Below are 7682 nucleotides of genomic sequence, written 5' to 3' on the forward strand. Positions count from 1 at the left end.
TTGTTTTGCTTGTGGAAACAAGACAACTTCAGAAGAAAAAAGAAATCAGAACAAGGAGTAACACATGGAAAAGAGAATCAGAAAGACATACATAACAACAAGAACAAAACCAAGACCCTGTTCTCACTATGCTTTCTTAAACTAGTTTACTGGAAACTGGTTCAGGAAACCAGTTTGGAAGATTGCTTTGCTAGCGTTGCCATTTGATCATCCGAAAGTGGTTTTTTGAAATCACGTCATGTAAAGCGATCTTGTTGCTATGGGAATGCTCTCAGTGGATGGGGTAACACGTACGTTTCGCGCAAAATTTGAAACCACAGCGTAGACATTCTACCCACAGTGTGTGGAGAAGCGCGCTCAAAATGTGCGAAGATCACTTCACGAAGAATCTTTGTGTCCTCACTTACGCAAAAACCAGTTTAACGAGGCAAAGCGATCTTGAAAACTACATCGCAAGGTGGTTTCATGAACCGGTTTGGAAGATGACCATTCTCATTACACATTAAACTAATTTCCAGTAAACTAGTTTTATATAGGAAAGTAGTGAGAACGGTGTCAAAGAGTGCATTCCTGGAATAGTACCTGACCATAAATTACATGTAAGTGTGTGGCTGAATCCAAGACCTCATTCGCATTACTGTCCTAAAACCAGTTTATTGGAAACTAGTATTGTAGAAACTAGTTTAATGAGTAATGAGAACGGTCAAAGTGGTCTTGGAAGCGATCTTCCAAACCGGTTTGGAAAACCACCTTGTTATGCAGTTTTCAAGATCGCTTTGCCTCGTTCAACTATATAGTCACATTTTGAGCACACTACTCACTGTGTGTAGAATGTCTATGCTGCGTTTCAAATTTGGTGTGAAACACAGAGCATTCCCGAAGCAACAAGACTGTCTCACGTGAAGTGGTTTTGAATATCTGTTTTTGGTGATGAGCCGTGAACGCTTCCAAACCCATTTCATGGACAGGTTTCCAGTTAACTAGTTTTAGAGAGTGTAGTTAGAACAGGGTCCAATTGAGCTTTTCAGCTCCTGTTCCATATGAAGTGTATAGGCCAAGTAGCTTTTAGACAAGGACATGGATCTGTGGTTTGTAGACCGGGGGGGGGGGGGGGGGGGGTCACTTCCATTGACGAGTGGATACCATGCGCGACCATGGGGTCTTGAAAAGCACCCTAAACACGTATTTTCCATATTTTGAAATTGCACCCCTTAACAAGTATTGGCGTGTGAAACCCTACCCTTAACAAGTATTGGAAACAAAACGATACTCTTGGCAAGTATTCCCTTAATTGAACCCCTAAACAAGTACATGTATAGCAATATTTCAATTGTTACGTCGGTCGTTGGTTTTACCTTTACTACTATAACATCATTGGGTTTAGTACAGCCGCCTGCCACCTCCCCACACCTCGCGCAAATCGTACTCTAAACACGTAGTGTCGACTCTTGGGGCAAAAAGTACATCCTTTACAAAACATTTTCGTCTTAGTTTTTTATACCCTCGCAAATTTGATCCTAAACACGTAGCTTTCCTAGTGAAAATAGATACCTTTTTTCATTATTTTAGTGTTTTTGACACCCTTATTACGATACGTACTACGTAACGTGTCCTATCTTGCAAAAGACATCCTTTTTATGTGTTTTTTGGTCGCGCATGGTATCCACTCGTCAATGTAAGTGGCCCTCCCGGGTTTGTAGAGTACCTAAGTGTGATGTCATAAATTTTCACCTTTTGCATATCAGCGTTTTTTATACCATATTTTGGTAGAGCATGATGAAAAAACCCCACAACCCAATTAATCGGTCCATGGGGCCCCAAAATATGACCTCATGAATACATAATTAGCCCCATTGAAGTCAATGTATTATTGGCCTGGTTCCTAACATTTAGGGTGCGTTTATCCGCCACTTTTTCACCCTAGAATCATGATCTGAATCATGATTCAAATCACGATTCTGCAGAATCACGATTGCGTTTAGTCGAAATTGAATATAATCATGATTAGAATCACAAACATGAACTACGAAAAAAGGGGCGTTTGGAAAGACGTTTCTACAGAATCACGTATGAAAATGTTCGAATAAACGATATCGTGATTTGAATCATGATTATATGACCTCACTGTGTCGGGCTACTTTCGGTTTGACTCTTGCCAAGCTCAAGGCTCTCTATATGCTCATTGTATGTACATGGTTACTCTGCATGCATTTCTTGTCATGTTCAAGTTCTGTGTTGGTCATCGCATCGTCCACTACTTTTCATTTTTTGGTCATGTCTTCAACTTCAAGTTCTAGTGAATGAATTAACTGGACAGACAATGATCTCAGTTGTTGTTGAGTATAGAGTGTTAATATTAAATTGGATCTACGCTGAAATTCACTTCCGAACACCATTTTGGATAAACTAACAAGATGAATAGAAGCATATGGACCCTATAGAAGTAAACAAAATTAGGTATAGACTGAATTCTGGAAGCAAAAGATTTTTCGAGAGCCGAAACACGTGCGAAAAACTTCCTCTGTCAAACTGCGCACTAGTGATGCGCACTGGATTGGCCCGAATCTGAGGAGAAACAGCATTGTAATGAAGGTCGTCTAAACGCTGATTCTGTGACATCGTGATTCATGTTTGTGTTTTGAATCATGATTCAAATCATGATTCAAATCATGATTCTGGCTTGAGGTCGCATAAACGCAGCCTTAGAGCCATATATAGCGATTCTCCTCAGTCAGGCATGGAGTGTAAAAATTCAAGGTCAGGCTTTGTCAAAAAGCTTAGAAACATTCCACAAATTGACAAGGCTGAAAGAGGGGAATTCCCAACTTTTTGTCAAGGATCTAGTTTTTATTGTCAGAGGAAAATGTAGTTAGGGTGTGTTTATGCTTCCATTGCGAGGACAAAATCAGCGTTTTCAAACGTCGATTCAAATCGCCGATCGTAAACGTGGTTCTGGGAGTGCTGTTTATGCTTAACTTTTCAGAGGCGAAGTCACGATCTCCAGCTGGCTTCGCATCGTATTATTTTCGTTGAGCAGGAAAGCGAGGTCAAATTGGGCGCGCCCTTTGTCGAAAGTTTTTTTTTCCGAGTGTTGTTATGGGGAAGGTACGTCGACTATCATATAAACATCGAACAATTTCCGATATTTTAGTCATTGCATGGAGCTTCTTGATATAGCCATATAATTAATATAATTTCCACCATGGTGAGGATAATAGTAAGAAAAAATAAAGAATATTAAGTATACAAAATAATAAAATATCTATTTGTTTATGCTACTGGGGCATCTGGCGGTGTCTCCTCATTATAACTCATGTTCCAGGTTTTTTTTTGGTGTATATCCCTCAACGTTCATCATGATGACAAATTGGAAGAGTAATACTAGTAATAGTACTACACATGCAAAACAAGGGATATGAGAGGTAATTCCGTGGAGGTAACATGCGACCATGGAGCAATGCGACTGTATTTGCCCGCGGATTTTCATCTCACCGGAAGCATGCACCAAATGACGTCATTTAAACACGTTTACGATCGTGGTTCTGTTTATACTTCCCCAGAAAGCCTGATTCTGGTCAAACGACGTTTACAAACGCACCTTTTTGTGAGTTTACGATCGGTGTTTTGAAACAGCGTTTAAATGAAAGTAAGCATGGACGCAACCGTGTTTTGGACTAATCACGTTTGGAAACGCTGATTCTGGCCTGAAATGTGGAAGCATAAACACGGCCTTAGTTGATTACCCCCTCCTTTCATGGATAAGGGTCAAAAGATTTGTGCTTCTTCGATGCATATTAAAACATCGGGGTAAAGTTGCATATAGGTTGCATGGTTAGCCAGTGATTTTTTTCTAAGAAATGAGTAAACTATTGTATTGAGTATTTTATCGTATCTGAGAACACCATGGTAATTGATAACATCAACATTTAAAAAAAAATACATATTCAAGTTTTTACATGGGGGAAAATAGAATATTTGATCTTTGATATATTTTTCTTTTAGTTCTTCTTTCAGTTTCATGTTAGCTAGTGGAAGGAACCTTCATGTCCCTCATGTTTGTGTGGCCTTTGTATGATAACAAATGTCTCATTCCTTGGGCCTCCTCATGTTTGTTGATCAATTATATGATGATTATGATCATTAAAGGGTAAGTCTACCCCATTAAAAGTAGATTTTGGTGAAATGAGAAAAATAATCAAATAAGGCTTATATTATAAGCCTGCATATTTCATCAAAATTGGTTGTGACATTAAAAAATATTAGTTATATTCACGTCCTGGTGGGTGTTTCATAAAGCTGTTCGTAAGTTAAGAGCGACTTTAAAAATGACTGGTGATCCTTTCTTGTGGCAAATGCTATATTCATTGGCGATGGTTAAGCGCGTAAGAAAGGATCACCAGTCATTCTTAAAGTCGCTCTTAACTTACAAACAGCTTTATGAAACTTCTCCCTGGTCTGTATGCAAAAGAGGGAACTGATGACGCTGACCACTACCTACATGTATTTCTTTTGTAGTTATCATTATGAAATATAAGATATTTTGGATTTTTTTCAACATTAAAGTAAAACAATGACTCATTTCTTCATGAATTCATTTGGAATTGCCATAGTTGAACCTATAATTGTGAACAAATGAAGAATTTTTTATTTTGTCAAATCTGCAAAGATAAAATATTGTACATTAATTTTGTATGAAAAGTACAAAAGAGGTACGGATTATGTGACATCATTGACTATCTCATTTCCATATTTATTTGTGAAAACATGCAAAGCTATAAAATGTCTTATTTTACATCAGTTTTTGATAACATTTTCAACATTATGCTTATTCTATTTTCTCTCTTTATTCATTTAAATCAACTTTTTTGATGGGGTCGACTTGCCCTTTAACCTGTTATCATTAGTGCTGCAAGTCAGGCGCCATGTTCGGGTTCGGTTCGGTTCGGCAAGGTTCGGCAGAAATTTGCCGAACATTGGTTCGGTTCGGGGTTCGGTAATGATAGACTGATAAAGCTATAGTTCATTCAGGTACGTAGCGTACCGGTAGCAATTTGTACTTGATTGACTGCATGTGCTCGCGTGTACCTCTGTCACATCAAACCATTTTATCTCTATCTTGTTGACATGAAACTATGAAAGTTATAGCGCTCAACGAATCAACTGTTATCTCGAATTTGATTATCTGATGACAGATTTATTGGGTAACTCACAGTTCTAAAATGGCGACTCTTCCTAGTCGTCCATACCTGGACCACACTTTGGATACTTGCCAAATTAACTACGCTCGCACTCGTACCAGCTATATAGGCCATGCCAGCGCATGCAGTCCCCTTGTAGCGGGACTCTGAGCTCATGAATATTTATATATACAGTACAGTCCGTCCAAACGTGATTGGCAATTGCATCACATACGAGGCGGCCAGCGCCAGTGCACTGAACTGTAGGCATAAGGGGCGTGTCGAAGAAAGCGTGCTTTTGTAATGCGCCTTTCGCTAATTGGCTCGATGGGTGAACTAAACCACCAATCGCATGTCGCTGATTGTCGCATCGGTACATACAGCCACGTGCTTTGTCTGCTCGCGAAACTCAGCTCACTGATTGAAGAGCAATTCCCGAGATTTCTATGATTTCATTGGTCAGATTTCATTCGACCATAAACATACAGACCAAGTGGGATGCAAAGTTTTACGACTGTAATGGGATAGGGGGAGTAGAGTGATCATCGAATTGTTTATGGTTAATTTGAGAAGTTGATAAGAAAGGGAAAAAAAAGTAAAGAATGGGGGTCATTTTCCCCCAAGAGATGAATGTTTCCGCATGGCTTTATCTTCATTTAACTTGTCAACGAGGGGAAGGGGATCTTGCTATATGCTATACCGTAATCATTCATGAGTGTTTGATTTTTATTTTCATCTGATTGTTAATAATAAAAAAGATAACTTCACCTCATCTCATTTCTATATTATTTGTTTTGCGTCTCTCCTTTCCATCTCTAACAGTCACTCACTTTATTTCCCACTTTCACTGGATCTCTCGTTTTCAAAACTCTTTACTTCTCTCTAAAATCATGAAAACTAGACAGTAGCGAGCCGACACCTCAATAATAATGTAAATCACCTCAATTAGATCTTTATTCTCCGCCGCAACAATAAACGAGTTACGATCTTAATCACATCGTATCGTAATTCGTAATATTAATGGTACTTCATCTTTCACTTTCAGTTTATTGAGCTCGTTCATTCAAAATACTTTGAAGATTTTCAAACAAGAATCTTGTTCGCCACCTAAAAACAACAATATTTAGATAATTAGATTTAACCAATGAACACTCAAACAGTTTTGGTTTTCTTTACCATGCTTCGGCGATTCGGCCACAGAGCGAGAGATGATGAAAGCCAGTAAAATGATTATAGCGCAACATCGTTCATCGGATCTCCTTTCTTAATCAGGGCCGTAAAAACCACAATGTCAACATGAAAATGAAAACAAAATCTAGTAACCGCAAAATAAGCGCATACTTCCAACATACAATTGCAAAGAAGATTAAATAGAGAATGCGCAAATATAATGATTAGAAAGGGTGTAAACTTATAAATTTATTAGCTGAACGCCGTTTTTTTTTTTTTTGCCGAACTTCCGAACCAAGTCTTAGTGTTCGGTTCGGTTCTGTTCGGTTCGGAAGTGCCATGTTCGGCGAACTACCGTTCGGTTCGGCGGTTCGGCTACAGCACTAGTTATCACGGTTAAGAAAATATTCATGTGTAACATTTTTTTTTATCATCGTGAAGGAAGTATTGCTAACAATGTTCAGCTTGTGAAAATATGGAAAATTAAACTGAAGATTAACAGAATTGACACCTACTTGCAGCTGTGCAATTAACATTTGATAGGCTCCTGATGTAATCATCTGTTGATATTTTGCACTGTTTTGGTGACATGGTTTTGATGATCATTAATTATCATTTTAATCATGACAAGTAAATAATCACATAGAGAATTGGCTTTGCTTAAAATTGTTGTTCTTAAGACTGTATTGATTTGAATAGATTCATGCTTGAACTTTGAGTTAGATGGCTGAGAAGAATTGTGAAAACACCCACTGTAATTTCTAGATTTTTTCATTCAAGTTCAATTGTTAAGAGAGTAGGCCTATAAAGCCAAGCGGCCGATAGGATTTCATAAATGCGGTGATTCAAGTGGGGATGGGGGAAAAACGGGCAACCAAGGCAATAGAATGGATTGAAATGTTTCACCCTGAAAATCTGACAGGAAAAAATAAGCCCCCCCCCTGGTGCTATAAATATCACGGTTTTGTTGCAAGATTGACATCTTATATCACACTCTGATATAATACATTGAATCCTTAACAAGTTTTAGACAGGCGTTATGTTTACAACTTTGAGGGTTTACATAATTAATACTCCAAGATTCCATCAGAAGTTCCTTGAAAATAATTTAATACAGGTACATCAAGATGTACTCACCAATCTCTGCTGCAGTGTATAATCACCCGTTGTTATTTTATTTATTTTGTTGTACACCACAGCCATTTTAGTGTAATTTAGAGGAACATGCATTCATAGAATCAAGTAATGAAATGAAAGAGTAACATGCACTTTTGGGTGGATGTAAGCTTTAGTGATTACATGGACCAAGCTGTAAATATCATGTTCTGTACAAAA

Source organism: Lytechinus pictus, chromosome 11 (genome assembly GCF_037042905.1).
Source record: "Lytechinus pictus isolate F3 Inbred chromosome 11, Lp3.0, whole genome shotgun sequence".
Taxonomy (NCBI): domain Eukaryota; kingdom Metazoa; phylum Echinodermata; class Echinoidea; order Temnopleuroida; family Toxopneustidae; genus Lytechinus; species Lytechinus pictus.